Source organism: Sapajus apella, unplaced genomic scaffold (genome assembly GCF_009761245.1).
Source record: "Sapajus apella isolate SASKATOON/1434 unplaced genomic scaffold, GSC_monkey_1.0 scaffold11, whole genome shotgun sequence".
Classification (NCBI taxonomy): Eukaryota; Metazoa; Chordata; class Mammalia; order Primates; family Cebidae; genus Sapajus; species Sapajus apella.
The window spans coordinates 24,986,989-25,006,305 of NW_022436951.1; positions in this window are offsets into that span (position 1 = coordinate 24,986,989).

Consider the following 19,317-nt stretch of genomic DNA (forward strand, 5'->3'; position numbering starts at 1 on the left):
TTAGTAGAGACGGGGTTTCACCATGTTGACCAGGACGGTCTCGATCTCTTGACCTCGTGATCCACCCGCCTCGGCCTCCCAAAGTGCTGGGATTACAGGCTTGAGCCACCGCGCCCGGCCTGCAATACAGACTTTTTACAGGATTTTGGTAGAAGAGAAAAGAGTTCATATGAAACCAAAGGAAATGCTAATTCCAACCTCCTCTCCCAAGGTTGATAGTTATACAATTACATCTTGTCTTGTCAAGGCTTAAAATACATATGTTTGCCTTTGTAAGCATAATTTCCATAATTCTTTTTTTTTTTTTTTTTTTTTTTGAGACAGGTTCTCCCTCTGTCGCCCAGGCTGGAGTGCAGTGGTGTGATCTCGGCTCACTGCAACGTCCAACTCCCAGGTTCAAGTGATTCTCCTGCCTCAGCCTCCTGAGTAGCTATGGTAACAGACACGGACCACTGCAGCCCAGCTAATTTTTTAAAATTATTATTTGTAAAGATGAAGTCTCACTATGTTGCCCAGGCTGGTGTTCAACTCCTGGGCTCAAGTGATTCTCTTGCCTTGGCCTCCTAAAGTGCTGGGATTACAGGTGTGAGCCATGCTGGCCAGTCCATGTTCTTAAACCACTGCTAGACTGGTTGTAGAACTCTGGAATACTGTGTCGAAGATTCTCTTCCTTTGATTTCTGCCATCAGCAGCCATTGTCTTAATGAGTTCAGACTTTTTTTTTTTTTTTATCTGAGACAGAGTCTTGCTCTGTTGCCCAGGCTGGAGTGCAATGGCATAATCTTGGCTCACTGCAACCTCTGCCTCCTGGCTTTAAGCGATTCTCCTCCCTCAGCCTCCCAAGTAGCTGAGACCACAAGTGCATACCACCATACCTGGCTAATTTTTGCATTTTTAGTAGAGACAGGGTTTCTCCATGTTGGCCAGGCTGGTCTTGAACTCCTGACCTCAGGTGATCCACCCACCTCAGTCTCCCAAAGTGCTGGGATTAGCTCAGGCTATTATAACAGAATACTATAAGCTGGGTGACTTACAAACACCAGAAACTGATTTCTCAGAGTTCTGGAGGCTGAAAGCGGGAGATCAGGGTGTCAGTCTGGTTGAGTTCTGAGTAATTAGGTCATGGGCTCCACCCTCCTGACCCAATTACCTCCCTCTTAAATCCTCACCTCCTAATGTTGTCACATTTGGGGTTAGGATTTTAACATGTGAATTTGGGGGAGACACATTTACCCCACAGCAGCCATAATCTTCCCAGTGGGCGCTGAGATGGTCGTGATTAAATGGAGTGCAAGCTCCAGGAAATGTCTTTCAGAATAGGGAGAAAGTGCCAGGCGCAGTGGCTCAAGCCTGTAATCCCAGCACTTTGGGAGGCCGAGGCGGGTGGATCACGAGGTCAAGAGATCGAGACCATCCTGGTCAACATGGTGAAACCCCGCCTCTACTAAAACTACAAAAAATCAGCTGGGCATGGTGGCGTGTGCCTGTAATCCCAGCTACTCAGGAGGCTGAGGCAGGAGAATTGCCTGAACCCAGGAGACGGAGGTTGCGGTGAGCCGAGATCGCGCCATTGCACTCCAGCCTGAGTAACAAGAGCGAAACTCCGTCTCAAAAAAAAAAAAAAAAAAAAAGAATAGGGAGAAAGTTGAGGCAGTCGCTTTCCCCGTGGAAAACGGGCAGTCTCTACACATACTCTATCTAGTCACATTTAATTATTTACTGAATAAGCACTTTCATCATCCACTGTACTACTTCAAAGTTTTGTGTTCTGTTGCTATACTAAACTCTCTCTAAGGATGATAGTTAAAAAATTATCTCTTCTACCTTGGAGCAATAATCAGATATACAAAGTTCTATGAAAGATTAAACTTCAAATAAGATTTAAAAAATTATTCAATAATTTTCCTCTATGCCAACTATGAAAGGAGAAATGGATACATTTGTGATACCAGAGACCTCAGTAAGAATATCCAAAGGCAGCATTACTTGACACGGGTGCAAGGTGGTCTCTGTAACACCCCCCAAAACAGAGTCATTCTGGGCATTTCCCTGAAATCAACTCTGATATTGATTGATGAATTCTATAAGCAAGCATTTATTTACCAGCTTCTATGTAACAGGCTCTATGCTAGGCAATGGGAATGCAAAGATGAGAAAGATAGTCTAGGCTGGTTGTGATGGCTCACGCATGTAATCCCAGCACTTTGAGAGGCTGAGGCGGGCCAATTACCTGAGGTCAGGAGTTCGAGACCAGCCTGGCTAGCATGGTGAAACCCCATCTCTACTAAAAAAATTAAAATAAATACAAAATTAGTGAGGTGTGGTGGCACATGCCTGTAGTACCAGCCACTTGGAAGGCTGAGGCGCAAGAATCGCTTGAACTCAGGAGGTGGAGGTTGCAGTGAGCCAAGATGGCTCCTCTGCAAACCAGCCTGCAGCCTGGGTGACAGTGTAAGAATCTGTCACAAAAAAAAAAAAAAAAGATTGTCTATTTTCTTAGGAGATTATAGTTAATTGGGGGAGGAACCAGGTACATAGATAATTTCCATTTAATATAATACATTCTATAATAGATGCATGAACAGATGCTGGGACGCAGAAGGCTGTAAGAAATCAGCATATGGTCACTTACAAACTTATGCAGGGGAGATGTCATTTGAACTGGTAATGAAGCATCAGAGAAGACAGTGAGTAATTAAAGCAAAGGGCCAGCATGTGTAAAGGCATTCAGGTGTCAGGGGGCTGCTTGGTCCAAAGCCCTGAGATGTTCTAGATGATGAGGTCATAAATTGCATGTGTGATTGGGGAGGGGTTTGATATTAGAATAAGCCTGAAAACAGACTGTGAAGGGTTTTCTCATCATCCTAGAAAATCTGGAAGTCATCCTATCAAAAAGGGGAAGAAGCCCAGGAGGTAATGGAACAGGTCATTAATTCTCAGGGCAGTGATGAAACTGGCTGAGGTGGGCTGGGTGTGGTGGCTCACGCCTGTAATCCCAGAACTTTGGAAGGCCAAGGCTAGCAGATCATGAGGTCAGGAGATAGAGAGGCCATCCTGGCTAACACAGTGAAACCCCATCTCTACTAAAAATATGAAGAATTAGCCAGGTATGGTGGCACGGGCCTGTAGCCCCAGCTACTAAGAAGGCTGAGACAGGAGAATCGCTGGAACCTGGAAGGTGGAGATTGCAGTGAGCCAAGATTGCGTCACTGCATTCCAGCCTGGGCAACAGAGTGAGACTCAGTCTTGAAAAAATGAGAGATTGGTAGCTCACTGCAGGGGGTTGCCAGTTTTCCTGGCAACAAAAGAGACAGATTCGCTAGTTGTGTATAGGAATTTGATATCTGTATTTAGTAATTGCAGTGGGTAATGAAGGATGAGGGATGGAATCAGAAGATATTGCAATAATAGGATTTGGGGTTCATGAGTACCTCCATGGGAATGGGATTGAGTAAAAGAAGCCTTCACATGTTTTTCCTCAAAACACAGGGTAGATGGTGATCATGCTAATTAAAATGGAAAATTTAAAAATGAATTTGCAAGGGTGAGAAGGATTTTACAGGAAAGATAATAAACTCAGTCTTTTTTTTTTTTTTTTTGAGACGGAGTTTTGCTGTTGTTGCCCAGGCTGGAGTGCAATGGCGCGATCTTGGCTCACTGCAACCTCCGCCTCCTGGGTTCAAGCAATTCTCCGGCCTCAGCCTCCCGAGTAGCTGAGACTACAGGCATGCGCCATCATGCCCAGCTAATTTTTGTATTTTTAGTAGAGACGGGGTTTCACCATGTTGACCAGGACGGTCTTGATCTCTTGACCTCGTGATCCACCCGCCTCGGCCTCCCGAAGTGCTGGGACTACAGGCTTGAGCCACCACGCCCGGCTTAATAAACTCAGTCTTACATAATGTTACTAAGTTTGGAATACCTGTTGTACAATCGGCAGTTGGCAGTTTGGTTTGGGGCTCAGGCGAGATGTGGCCTAGAGGTGTAATTTACAGAGTCCTCATCAGCACGTAGGCAGTAGCTGAAGCTATCGCTTTGGATGAAATTATTCCATATTTTCAGAAATATTTTTTCTGGTCAGGTACGGTGGCTTGCACCTATAATTCTAACGCTTTAGAAGGCCAAGGTGGGAGGACTGCTTGAGCTCAGGAGTTGGAGACTAGCCTGAGCAAGATAGTGAAGCCCAGCTCTACAAAAATAGAGAAAATGTAAAAGGTAGCCAGGTGCCGCGGTGTGCGCCTGAGGTCCCTGCTACCGGAGCGGAAATGGGAGGATGGTTCGAGGCCAGGAGTTTAAGGCTGCAGTGAGCTATGATCACAGCACTGGATTCCAGCCTGCGTGACAGAGAGACCCCAAAACTATATATATATATATATTCTCTCTCTCTCTCTGCTACTTGCCAGGTGGTGTGCCAGTGAAAGTGTAAAAGAATAAGAGAACATAAGGATAGAATTTTGAAAAAGGTTAGTGTTTAAGGTATTAATTGTTAAACTCTAAAGAGCAAAGAAATCAACTAGGGAGCTGGCTAAAAAATCAAGGTTCTCAGGCCGCACCTCTGTGACCTTGACTTTATTAACCAGCACTCCAAGTGATTATGATGCAGGCAATGCTCAAAAAACATGATCTTGAAAGGAGCCCAGAGGAGGAGTCAGCAAAGAGACTGAGAAGGAGTAAGAGGGAGGAAGAAAGCCAGATTGTCAGGTTCCTGAGCTTTAAGCTACACAGATGACCATAGGATTTAAAAATATGGTGGGGGCCGGGCGCAGTGGGTCATGCCTGTAATCGAGGCTGAGGCGGGCAGATCATGAGATCAGGAGTTTGAGACCAGCCTAGCCAATAAAGTGAAACCCCATCTCTACTAAAAATACAAAAAGTAGTCAGGTGTGGTGACATGCACCTGTAGTCCCAGCTACTGTATTCTACTAAGGCAGAAGAATCTCTTGAACCGGGGAGGCAGAGCTTGCAGTGAGCCGAGATCGCACCACTGCACTCCAGCCTGAATGACAGGGCAAGACTCTGTGTGTGTGTGTGTGTGTGTGTGTGTGTGTGTGTGTGTGTGTGTGCTGTGTCCTGGCTGGGCATGGTGGCTCATGCCTGTAATCCCAGCACTTTGGGAGGAGGAAGTAGGTGGATCAATTGAGATCAGGAGTTTGAGATCAGCCTGGGCAACATGGTGAAACTCCATCTCTACTAAAAATACAAAAATTAGCCAGGCGTGGTAGTGGGTGCTTGTAGTCTCAACTACTTGGAAGGCTGAGGCACGAGAATCACTTGAACCCAGGAAGCAGAGGTTGCAGTGAGCTGAGATGGTACCACTGCACTCCAGCTTGGGCAACAGAGTAAGACTCTGTCTTATAAAAGAAAAAGTACATGCATACACACACAAACACACACACACACACACACACACACATACACACACACACACATATGCTGTGTCCTGGGGGCTTGATGCCACATGGAGGGTGACTCATTAAATTCTAACAACTGCTTTTGGCCTAGAGCAGTGTCTCACCCTGTAACCCCATCACTTTGGGAGGCTGAGGTGGGAGGATTGCTTGAGCCTAGAGTTTGAGACCAGCCTGAGGAACAGGAAGCCCTATCTTTATTTATTTACAAAACAAAGAAAAGAAAAAAAATACTAACAATTGCTTTAAAAAATAAAAATAGGCCGGGCGAGGTGGCTCACGCCTGTAATCCCAGCACTTTGGGAGGCCAAGGTGGGTGGATCATGAGGTCAAGAGATCGAGACCATCCTGGTCAACATGGTGAAACCCCGTCTCTACTAAAGATACAAAAATTAGCTGGGCATGGTGGCGCACGCCTGTAGTCCCAGCTACTTGGGAGGCTGAGGCAGGAGAATTGCTTGAACCCAGGAGGCGGAGGTTGCGGTGAGCCGAGATCGCACCATTGCACTCCAGCCTGGGTAACAAGAGCGAAACTCCGTCTCAAACAAAAATAAATAAATAAATAAAAAATAAAAAATAAAAATAAAGCTCTCTGTGAGTATCCATAGGGTTCATTCAGAACTCTCTGTCCTTCACTCTGACCATTACAAAGTCTTACATCATCTCTAGGTCTTCCACCACGCCAGCCCTTCTCTGGGCTCTACCTGGTCACCTGTCCTCTTGCAGGACTTTGCAGTGGCTCCATCTAACTTTAATGACATCTGTTCCCTTTAACAGGCACTTTCACCAACTGGTGGACCAATCATACAGCCCCAGGCCCTCCCACACCTGTGAACCCTCCGATGGGCCCCTCATTAAGGTAACTATTAGGACGAGATGCAGGTGCGGAAGAAAATTGTGGAAGGGACTTGAGTAGTTATGTGTCCAAATCCCTTACCCAATGCAGCATTCTCTCTAGCAATATCCTTGACTGGTGCTCACCCAGCCTCTTTGTGCCTGTATCCAGTGCTACCAGGGTAGCCTGTCCTAGCACTAAATGAACTTAGTTCTTGTGAGCCAAACCCTATCACAGTGCTGCTCACTGACAACGTTTTGGCTGCTGTGTCTATGCAGAGCTGGCTTGTCTAGGTCACAAGACAACCTTCAGATATGAAACCCCTCGCTGTTTCTCTTTTCCAGGTTAAACACCCTTAGTAGCCTCAGTGGCTCTGTACATTATGTGTTATTGAGACTGTTTATTATTCTGCTTGTTTTGCTTAGAAACAAAACAATTATTGCTTTTTTTTTTTTTTTTTTAGACAGAGTTTTGCTCTTATTACCCAGGCTGAGTACAATGGCACGATCTCGGCTCACCACAACCTCTGCCTCCCAGTTTCAAGCAATTCTCCTGCCTCAGCCTCCTGAGTAGCTGGGATTACAGGCATGCGCCACCAGGCTCGGCTAATTTTGTATTTTTAGTAGAGATGGGGTTTCTCCATGTTGGTCAGAGTGGTCTCGAACTCCCAACCTCAGGTAATCTGCCTGCCTCAGCCTCCCAAAGTGCTGGGCTTACAGGTGTGAGCCACTGATCCCAGCCAATTCTTGCTTTATATAGTGTTTTACTTTCAGGCCGGTGTGGTGGCTCACACCTGTAATCTTAGCACATTGAGAGGCGGGGAAACGTAGTAATATCCTGCCTTTACGAAAAAATAATTTTTTTTTTTAAAGTTTTACTCTTGTTGCCCAGGCTGGAGTGCAATGGCGAAATCTCGGCTTACCAAAACCTCTGCCTCCCGGGTTCAAGCGATTCTCCAAGTAGGGGTGATTACGGGCATGTACGACCAGGCCCAGCTAATTTTATATTTTCAGTAGAAACAGGGTTTCTCCCTATTGGTCAGGCTGGTCCCAAACTCCCGACCTCAGGTGATCCACCTGCCTTAGCTTCCCAAAGTGCTGGGAATACAGGAGTAAGCCACTGCACCTGGCCTACAAAAAAATTTTTTAAAGATAAGCCAGTTGTGGTGCTTGCCTGCAGTCCTACCCCGCACATCAGGAGGCTGAAGTGGAAGCATGGCTTGAGCCCAGGAGTTTGTGGCTGCAGTGAACCATGCTTGTATCGTTGCATTCCAGCCTGGGCAACAGAGCAACTCTGTCTCAAAACAAGAAGACAGTGTTTTAGCTTTCTATTGCTGCTGTAACAAATTACCAGGAATTTAATGGCTTAAAATAACAAAAAGTCATTATTTTCCAATTCTGGAGGTAAGAAATGTGAAATGAGCCTTATAAGGCTAAAATCAAGGTATCAGCAGGGCTGGCTCCTTATTTCATCTTCAAAACATATCACTCCAATTTCCCTTTGTCTCGCTCTTGTATACGGACACTTGTGATTACATTCAAGGCCCACCCAGACAATCCAGAATAATCTTCCTGCCCCAAATCCTTAAGGTACTCACAGGTATAAAACCCCTTTTGCCACACAAGATAGCATTCATAGGTTCCAGGGATTAGGACCTGGCTGTCTTCGGAGGCCATTATCAGTCTATCACAGATCTCTCAATGTACTCAAAGACTGTGTTATCATTTTCATCAACCAATTTCTTTTTTGCTTATGGTGTTCTTGCCATCAGCTAAAACCCTCAGGCAATTTTCCTCATGAACAGCTGTGGTGCCAGTTTAGCCTGTGTTGGCCATGAGAGCTGCTCCTTCTCCTGGATACATTGGAGGAGCGTGCTTACCTGCTCACTCTGGAGTTAGGTGTGATCATGTGACTGGCTTCACCAAGGTGATGTGAAATTTGCTGTGTGGCTATTTCCCTCTGTCACTGTGAGTAGCAATGTTCAGATGATGGTTTCCAGCAGGTTGAATCCATCAGCCTGGATCCCCGAGTGAGGGAAATGTAGCGCAAGAGTATCCGAGGACCTCGGTTCATCTGAGATGCCTTAGGTGAATGAGAAATAAAACTCTCTTACTTAAGTCACTGGAATTTGGGGAGTTGTTACCACTGCATAATCTAGCCTATCCTGACTGATACAAATTCTTTCTATAGATGAGTCAATTTTATTTTTTTTGAGATGGAGTCTCACTCTGTTGCTAGGCTGGAGTGCGGTGGTGCGATCTTGGATCACTGCAACCTCCGCCTCCCAGGTTCAAGCAATCCTCCCACCTCGGCCTCCCAAAGTGCTGGGATTACAGGTGTGAGCCACTGCACCTACCCAGAAGCCTCTTTTTCTAATCTTAATCTCGATATAGTAACTAAGAGAATTGTTACTTTAGTAGACTCTGAGGAACAAGTATGGCATAGTAATTAAGTTCAATGAGTTCTAGAATCAACGTACTAAAATTTAAATTCGGACTTTTTTTTTCAGCTAATTGAATTTAGCAGAGGGGAATTGTATACTAAATTCTGTCTTTATCACTTACAAGTTTTGTGAGCTTGGATAAATTGCTCAAACTCTAACACTTGGATTTCTTATCTGCAAAATGGAATAAGAATAGGACCTTCCTCATAGTATTTTGGGGAGGATTAAAGTAGATAATCCAGGTAAATTGCACAAAAAGAATTCAGTGTTCAGCAAACATCTTTAATACTATGTAAGATTTGTCCTGACCTGGCTCGGTGGTTCACATCAATAATCTCAGCACTTTGGGAGGCCAAGGTAGGCAGATCACGAGGTCAGGAGTTCGAGACCATCCTGGTCAATATGGTGAGACGCCCGTCTCTACAAAAATTAGCTGGGCATGGTGGTGTGTGCCTGTAGTCCCAGCTACTCGGGAGGCTGAGGCAGGAGAAACTCTTGAACATGGGAGGCAGAGGTTGCAGTGAGCCGAGATTGTGCCACTGCACTCCAGCCTGGGTGACAGAGCAAAACTCCATATAAAAAAAAAACTATGTAAGATTTCCCCTTGTATTGCAGAGTATAGAGATAGATAATCAATAAATTATTTTGGTGGTCAAGAGTACGTTAAAAAAGGATCACCTATCTTTTGTCAAACTTTTACATGAAATAAATGAAATAATGAAGAGTTCAGTACAGTCCAGCTGTTGCTTAGTGCTTGGGGAGTTTGGCTGCAAATTCCTTTAAAATGTGAGTTTGCATGCCTTTGCAATTTTCTCCCTAGCAAATGGTATTGATTCAACATGACTTAGGTTGCAAAGACCAGACACATTTTGATTACTTTAGTTTCACCTGGCTATCCTAATTGATAGATTAGAAGCAGCAGGTCATCAGAGCTCAGGAAATCTCACCATTTTTTTCTTGTTTTCTCTCTAGGGATTCCAAGTTTTCTGTGTAAGGACATATTTAGAATTCCAAAAGGAAGAGAGGAAAAGAAAAAAAGCCTTCAAAGTCACTGATATTAACGTTTAGAGTACCTTTAAAGAAAACAAATTTTTTTAATTCCCCAAGGGAGAGCAAGACTATTATTTCTAATATTTATAGACTTACTTAACTTTCAGAAAATATTTACGTTTAAAAATCTAAAAGGATGAGGTATGATAATTGAATTTATTATTTTATTGTTCAGTTAATCAAAATAAAGTCCTCTTCCATATCCTGCAGACTAAAGTTGATGCTGACTTTTTGGATGAAAAAGATACATATCATCTTTCCTGTCTAACAATATCAATGATATAAAGGCATTATTTTCATTTATAATTCTTTAACTGTATTTGTGTGATATGTTATATTTACTGAAGAAGTCATCCGACATGGCCCGCACTTCTATCTTTTAGAGTCTCTTGGTAAAGGATATCTGTCATTCATTTGGGAGGAGAATGGGACAGGGTATAACGAAGGCTGAGCGCACGGCACTTTCATCTTTGGACTCGTTTTCTGAAGTGCATTCCTTCACAAAATCTCAGTCGGCTCCTCCCTTCCTAAAATAACACTGTGGCACTTCAAAATCTACATCGGCCCTCCCCCACTACCGTAATTGCACATAAAACCACGACGGGAGCTGTCAGCGCTGGCTACATAACTAACGGGGCCTGGTGCAAAATGAAGATGCGAGCCTCCTTGTTCTGTATGCAGTGGGGAGAGTACCATTAGAAGGACTCAAAGAAAAAGCTTTTTCCCTTCTTCTGTACTCTCTCTCTTCACTAGTCATACCGTTTTTTATTTGCTCCTTAATGTCATTCCAAGTTAAAAAATTAACATTTTAAATTATTAACAGGAATTTCATCATTTTATATTGCATAATGCCCATTTTAAAGGAATATGTCGGGCTGGACGCCGTGGCTCACACCTGTGATCCCAGCACTTTGGGAGACTGAGGCGGGCGGAACACCTGAGGTCAGGAGTTAGAGACCAGCCTGGCCAACATGGCAAAACGCTGTCTCTACCAAAAAAAACAAAAATTAGCCAGGCGTGGTGGCGGGCACCTATAATCCCAGCTACTTGGGAAGCTGAAGAGGGAGAATTGCTTGAACCTGGAAGGCGGAGGTTGTAGTGAGCCGAGATCGCACTACTGCACTGCAGCCTGGGTGACAGAGGGAGACTCCGTCTGAAAAAAAAAAAGAAAGAAAAGAAAATGTCAGAGCATTTAACTCACACAGAATCACCAAATTACACACTTCATTGTGCTTGCATCTTATGTATTTTGTTCTGTTCTTAAAAGAACAATGGAGAGCGGAAGGCAGTGGCTCACCCCTGTAATCCCAGCACTTTGGGAGGCTGAGGTGGAAAGATACCTTGGGGCCAGGAGTTTAAAACCTGCCTGAACAAGAACATAGGCAGACTTTCTCTCTACAAAACATTTAAAAATTAACCAGGCATGGGTGGTGTGTGTCTGTAATCCCAGCTACTCAGAAGGCTGAGACTGGAGGATCATTTATGGCCAGGAATTAAAGGCTGCAGTGAGCTATGATCATACCACTGCACTCCAGCCTGGGTGACAGAGTGAGATGCTATTTCCAAAAAAAATTAAAAAAATTTTTAAAGTAAAAGTGTATTCATTTGTTTGCATGCTACTGATAAAGACATACCTGAGACTGGGTAACTTATAAGGAAAAAGAGCTTTAATGGACTCACAGTTCCACATGGCTGGGAGGCCTCACAATCATGGTGGAAGGCAAAAGACTGTCTTACATGGCAGCAGGTAAGAGAGAGAATGACAGCCAAGAAAACAGGTTTCCTCTTATACAATTATCAAATCTGGCCAGGCGCGATGGCTCATGCTTGTAATCCCAGCATTTTGGGAGGCTGACGTGGGTGGATCACCTGAGGTCGGGAGTTCGAGACCAGCCTGACCAACATGGAGAAATCTTACCTTTACTAAAAATACAAAATTAGTCAGGCATGGTGATGCATGCCTGCAGTCTCAGCTACTTGGGAGGCTGAGGCAGGAGAATCGCTTGAACCCGGGAGGCGGAGGTTTCGGTGAGCCGAGATTGCATCATTGCACTCCAACCTGGGCAGCAAGAGTGAAACTCTGTCTCAACAAAAAAAAAATTATCAAATCTCTCAAGACTTACTCACTCCCACAAGAACAATATGGGGAAAACCGACCCCATGATCCAATCATCTTCCACCAGGGCCCTCCCACAACACGTGAGAATTACGGGAGCTACAATTCAAGATGAGGTTTGGGTGGGGACACAGCCAAACCATAACTAAGTGGAGCAGCAGAAATGCGGTACAAAACTCACTCAAACGTTTTAATTTCGTGTTTTGATGCCTGGCCTCCCTTTCTTTTTATGACCTCAGTTTCAGTAAGGTACTGTGGTTGGCTCATACAGACAGGTAACATGAGTAAGAAAGGCTAGATAGAGCTCCTTGGCTTGTCGTGTTTCCAGCGTGTAACGACATTTCTTTAGGCATTGGAAGCAGCCTTGATCTGAATGAAGTGTGGCCTCTTGAGGCTGTCAGCAGACGCCCCAGCTCCCTTAGCTGTAGGCATAACAGGTTTACCTTGTATTCACTTTCAGCCTCACTGAACTGAATTCTAGCGTTCTGGGTCCGCCAGAATTCTGCGCTCAGCGGGAATCATGAATGCTATGTGCAAATGGGACAGCAAGGATGGCTGAATGCACACAGACCATGCATTTTTTTGCTCACATGCTCCATCATCCCATTGGACTTCGTGTGCAAAATCCTAGTTCAAAGATAAAATTCTGAAGAAATTTAAGCGGGAGGCCGTTGTGAACTGGAATCCTGCTGGTCAAGCTGGTCTCAAACTCCTGACTGGGGAGCTGACCTGGATGCTGTTCCATTGTCATTCAGTGGCAGCTCATGCACACATCACAGCCACCAGTTAGGCTACAAGAAGTGACTTGACAATGAGGGCAACACCCCCTCACCTGTTGGGTCAATATCTTTTTTTTTTTTTGAGACGGAGTTTTGCTCTTGTTGCCCAGGCTGGATTGCAATGGTATGATCACAGCTCACCACAACCTCTGCCTCCCGGGTTCAAGCAGTTCTCCTGCTTCAGCTTCCCAAGTAGCTGGCATTACAGGCATGTGCCACCATTCCTAGCTAATTTTGTATTTTTAGTGGAGACAGGGTTTCTCCATGTTGATCAGGCTGGTCTTGAACTCCCGACCTCAGTTCTGCCCACCTCAGTCTCCCAAAGTGCTAGGATTACAGGTGTGAGCCACCACACCGGGCCCTTGGGTCAATATCTTTTAGTCACAATCACTTTACTTCAGAACCTCATTGGCAACTCACCCTAATCTACTGCTTCATTCAGCTTGGGAGGCAAAAGGAGGCAAAGTTAAACATTTCACTGTTTTAGTTATAAAGCATATGTGGCCAGGTGTGGTGGCTCATGCCTATAATTGAAGCATTTTGAGAGGCTGAGGTGGGAGGCTTGCTTGAGGCCAGGAGTTTGAGGCCAGTCTGGGTAACATAGCAAGACCCTGTCCCTATTTTTTTTTTTTTTTTTTTTTTTTTGAGACAGGGTCTTGCTCCGTTGCCCAGGCAGGAGTGCAGTGCCTTGATGTCAGCTCACTGCAACCTCCACCTCCTGAGTTCAAGCAATTCTCCTGCCTCAGCCTCCTGAGCAGCTGGGCTTATAGTTGCCTGCCAACACGACTGGCTAATTTTTGCATTTTTAGGAGAGACAGGGTTTCAGCACATTGGCCACGCTGGTCTCGAACTCCTGATCTCAGGTGATCCAGCCACCTTGGCCTCCCAAAGTGTTGGTATTACAGGCATGAGCCACTATGCCTGGCCCTCTATTGATTTTTTTAGGTAAAAAAATAAAAACAAAGTATATGCAACAGTTTTTGAACATGAATTCAAAATAAATATGGAGAGATCAGTTTTCATAACTCACAGGATTCTTTTTGAACAGTGACTTAAGTGTCTAAAATAACACTTTCTCAAGCCTAGAGCAAGTTCACTTACTTCGCATGCACACAAATTAATTGAGTTACCTGCTGGAACGTACTTTTAAGAAACTCCCAGGCAGCATTGCTAGATTTGATACAAATATTGCATAAGACATACTTATCCTAAAAAATTATTCCTTGTGTATCTGAAATTCAAATTTAACTGGACATTCTAAATCTTTCTTTGCTAAATCTGGCAACTCCATCCCTAGTGATATTGATGCAGATGGACTGCTTATAAAATCCCAAGTTTTCATGAACTGGAGCTGTTTGTAACTCCCTGACAGCTCTCCCTCAAAGAACATTTGAGATTTTGATAGCGCTGTCTCTGAGGAGGGTGGAGCTGAAAGGTTTCATATAAAGTTCCATCACATGGACAAGTGCAGTGGCTGATGCCTATAATCCCAGCACTTTGGGAGGCCGAGGCTGGTGGATTGCTTAAGTCCAGGAGTTCGAGACCAGCCTGGGCTACATGGTGAAACCCCATCTCTACAAAAAAATACAAAAATCAGCCAGGCATGGTGGCATGTACCTGTAGTTCCAGCTACTCAGGAGGGTGAAGTGGGAGGATCACTTGAGCCTTGGAAGTTGAGGCTGCAGTGAGCTGTGATTATGCCCCTGTACTCCAGCCTGGGTGACAGAGTAAGACCCTGTATCAAAAATTTTAAAAATTAAAAATGAAAGTCCCAGCACATTCCCTTCAGCCAGTGATTATTATTACCGTCATTCCTTGAAATATCCCTCTCTCTGGCCAGGCACAGTGGCTCATGCCTATAATCCCAGCACTTTGGCAGGCCGAGGCAGGTGGATCACAAGGTCAGGAGTTCAAGACCAGCCTGGCCAACATAGTGAAACACCATCTCTACTAAAAATACAAAAATTAGTTGGGCATGGTGCCGTGCACCTGTAGTCCAGCTACTCGGAAGGTGGAGACAGGAGAATTGCTTGAACCTGGGAGGTAGAGGTTGCAGTGAGCTGAGATGTCACCACTACACTCCAGCTTGGGCAACAGAGTGAGACTTCATTTCAAAAAAAAAAAAAAAAAAAGGAAAAGAAATATCTCTCTCTCTTGCTTCCATGAGTTCTGCTGGTTTCTCTCCTTCTGCATTGGCACCTTCTCACCAGCTCAATGAAAGATGCATCCTGGTTTTGTGGGGCCCACAGTTCTCCATGCAATTTGGGAGACTCTGTGGAAAATAATACATAATAAGCACAAAATTAGATCAAGATGAGTATCGTGTAGAACGAATAAAGAAATCACCACAAATTACAAATTTTAAAAAGCTCGTTATTCACGAACACTCATCTACAATCATAGTGTTTTCTACATTTTTGGGGCTGCATACTCCTTAATCATTTCTTCATATGATAGCTTGTTCTATGATAAATAGCATTTTCTGCAGAGAAAATAGAATGATAATTCAGTCTTTTTTCTAGCATGATGGATAGATATCTGATTTTTATTATTGACAGTGTAAACGTGTTTCTTTCTACTTCACGAAGTATAAATGGTAATGTCATGTACATTTTTAAGGTTGTTAGCAAATTTGAGCAGACTTCATTAAAATTTCTTTTATGTATGAGCTGCCAGATTTGGAAGAACTTTCCACAGGCTTGCTTTGTTTATTTCAAACCTAGTTTCTCCAATGTTGCTAGCACGGGTCACAGACATTTCTTTTTCTTTATAATTTATCTGTTTATTTGCCTGCTTCATTTTTTCCTCTATCAGACATTTCTTTTTCCTTTTTTCTTTTTCTTTCCTTTTCTTTTTGAGACAGGGTCTCACTCTGTCACCCAAGCTAGAGTGCAGTGGCCCCATCAGGGCTCACTGCAGCTTCAACCTCTCGGGCTCACAAGATAGATCTTTCATAATAAGATCTCTGGCCATGTGTCTCCAGATATCCTTCCTTCCTAGTACAGTCAGCTGTGCATCAGGCAAGAATGTTCACAGCCAGACTCATTTAAACGCAAATGGCTTGGTTCACTGACTCATGCCTGCAATCCTAGCCCTTTGGGAGCCTGAGGCAGGGGATCACTTGAGCCCAGGAGTTCGCGGCCAGACTGGGCAACATAGGGAGACCTCATTTCTACATATAATTAAAAAACTAAATGGGCATGGTGGCATGCACCTGAAGTCTCAGCTTCTCAGGAGGCTGAGGCAGGAGGATTGTCTGAGCCTGGGAAGTCCAGGCTGAAGTGAGCCGTGATCATGCACACCACCATACTCACCTAATTTTTTATTTTTTGTAAAGACAGAGTCTCACTATGTTGCCCAGGCTGGTCTCAAACTCCTAGATACAAGCGATCCAATGGCCTTGGCCACCCAAAGTGCCAGGATTACAGGCGTGAGCCACCGGGCCTGGCCTTGATGGCTAATTTTATATGTCACTTGGCTGGGCCATCAGATATTTGGTCAAACATAATTCTGGATGTGTCCATGAGGGTGTTTTTGGATGAGATTTGCATTTAAATTAGTGGACTTTGGCAAATCAGATTGTTTTCCATAATGGAGAAGGGCCTCATCCAGTCAGTTGAAGGCCTTACTAGAACAAAAACTGACTTCCCCTGAATAGAAGGGAATTCTGCCGGCATTTGAACTGCAACTCTTCCCTGGCTCTCCAGCCTGCTGGCCCACCCTGCCGATTTTGGACTAACTAAGCCTCCGCAATTGTGTGAGCCAATTCCTTAACCCAAATCTCTTTCTATATATACACATCCTGTTGGTTCTGTATCTCTGGAAAACCCTGACTAATATACCACTAACTTCCCCATACTCACGTCTCAAGAATCCTCCCGCCCACTCCAAAACCCCAGCATGCAGGAGAGCGTAACAGGGTGAATGTTGGAAACATGCAGCAAGCTTAAGGTGCAGATATTACAATAAAAACAGCTCCTGAAAGACTTTCAAAACCACAGGTACACATTGCTCTGGCCCTGCTCAGGCCCTGGAAGCAACTATACCAGGGAGACGCCCTGAAACTTAAGTCAGACGAGCTCCTTGTTCAATCTCCACCCAGTGCCACCTCCAAAGCTAGGGGTACTCTGCCTCTCTGAGGTCCTCTTCCCCAGTCAGATCATACACTGTGCAATCTGGGTACCAAATCTCTTGCCTTCTTGACAACTCAAAGGCATTCCTTCATCCATGCTTTTCTGCTCTCTATCTACGCACTTCCTTTTTTTTTTTCAGACGGAGTCTCACTCTGTCGCCCAGACTGGAGTGCAGTGGCGTGATCTCAGCTCACTGCAACCTCCACCTCCGGGTTCAAGCGATTCTCCAGCCTCAGCCTCCTGAGTAGCTGGGATTACAGGCATGTGCCCCCTATGCGTGGCTAATTTTTGAATTTTTAGCAGAGACGGGGTTTCACCATGTTGGTCAGGCTGGTCTCGATCTCCTGACCTTGTGATCTTCCCGCCTTGGCCTCCCAAAGTGCTGGGATTACAGGCATGAGCCACCACACCCTGCGGGCCTTCTTTGTATTTTTATTTTATTTTATTTATTTTTGAGACAGAGTCTCACTCTGCTGCCCAGACTGGAGTGCAGTGATGCCATCTCGGCTCACTGCAACCTCCACCTCCCAGGTTCAAGCGATGCTCATACGTCACCCTCCCAAGTAGCTGGGACTACAGGCACGCAGCAACAAGCTGGGCTAATTTTCATATTTTTAGTAGAGATGGTTTCACCACGTTGGCCAAGCTGGTCTTGAACTTCGGATCAAATGATTCACCCTCCTCAGCCTCCCAAAGTGCTGGGATTACAGGCGTGAGCCACCGCACCCAGCCTCTCCTTTTTAAAATAGAACCTTTCTTTTGTCGTTACTTTTCTCTTCTGGTATCACCCCATTTCACTAGTTTCCTTTCTAACCAACTCCAAGCAAGTCTGCACTAAAGGCCGCTCAGTCTTCTTCTTCCAATGTCTCTTAAATCCATTCCAATAGAAAATAAAGGACCTGGCCAGGTGTGGTGGCTCACACCTGTAATCCCAGCACTTTGGGGGGCCTAGGGGGGGTGGAGTTGGAGACCAGCCTGGCCAATATGGTGAAACTCTGTCTCTACTAAAGATACAAAAAATTGGGCCAAGCGCGGTGGCTCACGCCTGTAATCTCAGCACTTTAGGAGTTCGAGACCAGCCTGATCAACATGAAGAAACCCCACCTCTACTAAAAATACAAAAAATTAGCCAGTCGTGGTGGCGCATGCCTGTAATCACAGCCACTCGGGAGGCTGAGGCGGAGAATCGCTTGAACCAGAGAGGTGGAGATTTCAGTGAGCTGAGATCGCGCCGTTGCACTCCAACCTGGGCAACAAGAGCAAAACTCTGTCTCAAAAAAGAAAGAAAGAAAGAAAAAAAGATACGAAAAATTAGCTGGACATGGTGGTGTGCGCTTGTAATCCCAGCTACTCTGGAGGCTGAGGCAGGAGAATCGCTTGAACCTGTGAGGCGGAGGTTGCAGTGAGCCAAGATTGCGCCATTGCACACCGGTCTGGGCAACAGAGCAAGACTCCATCTCAGAAAAAGAAGAAAATAAAGGACGCAGAAGTCCCAAGAGCCTTGAATCCCCTGCACCCATCCCACGAGGCTCAGTATCTGACTTTAATAAGAGAAGAATAAGCTTCTGCTATTTAAGCTCTGATTGTTAGGGTTTTCTGTTTTATTGGGTGTTCATGCCTCTGAGAATCCCCAGGCCGTTGGGATGAGGGTGAATTCTTCCCCAGTGGGTTTGCCCTAAATTGGTTCTACCTACAGTATGTGCTTAAAATTATTGTTTTTTTTTTTTTCCCTTGGGTTTTCCTGGGATGTTTGGGTAGTATATTAGTTTGCTAGGACCATCATGACAAAATGCCGCAGACCGGATGGGATAAACAACAGGCATTTCTTTTCTTATACTTCTGGAGGCCAAAAGTCCAGATCAAGGACTTGGTGGGGTTAGTTTCTCCCGCGGCCTCTCTTGTGGGCTTGAGCTCTCTCTGCACCTTCTCACTACATCCTCAAATGGCCTCTGGTGTGTGAGCTTCCCTCATGTCTCTGTGAGTTTCCCTCCTGTCTCTCTGTGTGTTTGAATCTCCTTTTTTTTTTTTTTTTTTTTGAGACAGAGTCTCACTCTGTTGCCCAGGCTGGAGTATAATAGCCCGATCTTGGCTCACTGCAACCTCCACCTCCCAAGTTCAAGTGATTCCCCTGCCTCAGACTCCTGAGTAGCTGGGACTACAGACGCCGGGATACTTTTTGTATTTTTAATAGAGACAGGGTTTTATCATGTTGGTCAGGCTAGTCTTGAACTCCTGATCTCATGATCCGCCCATCTCAGTCTCCCAAAGTGCCAGGATTACAGGCATGAGCCACCTTGCCTGGCCTAATCTATTCTTATAGGGACAGCCGTCAGACTGGATTGGGGCCCACCCTAGCAGCCTCATTGTAACCTCATTACCTCTTTCAAGACCCTGTCTGCAAATACAGTCATGTTTTGAGGTACTGGGTGTTAAGACTTCAACATACGAATTTTGATGGGGACATAATTCAGGCCATAACAGATACTATACATTAAAGCTGTAAATGAGGATTTTTAAAAACAGATTGTCGCCTGTAATCCCAGCAGTTTGGGA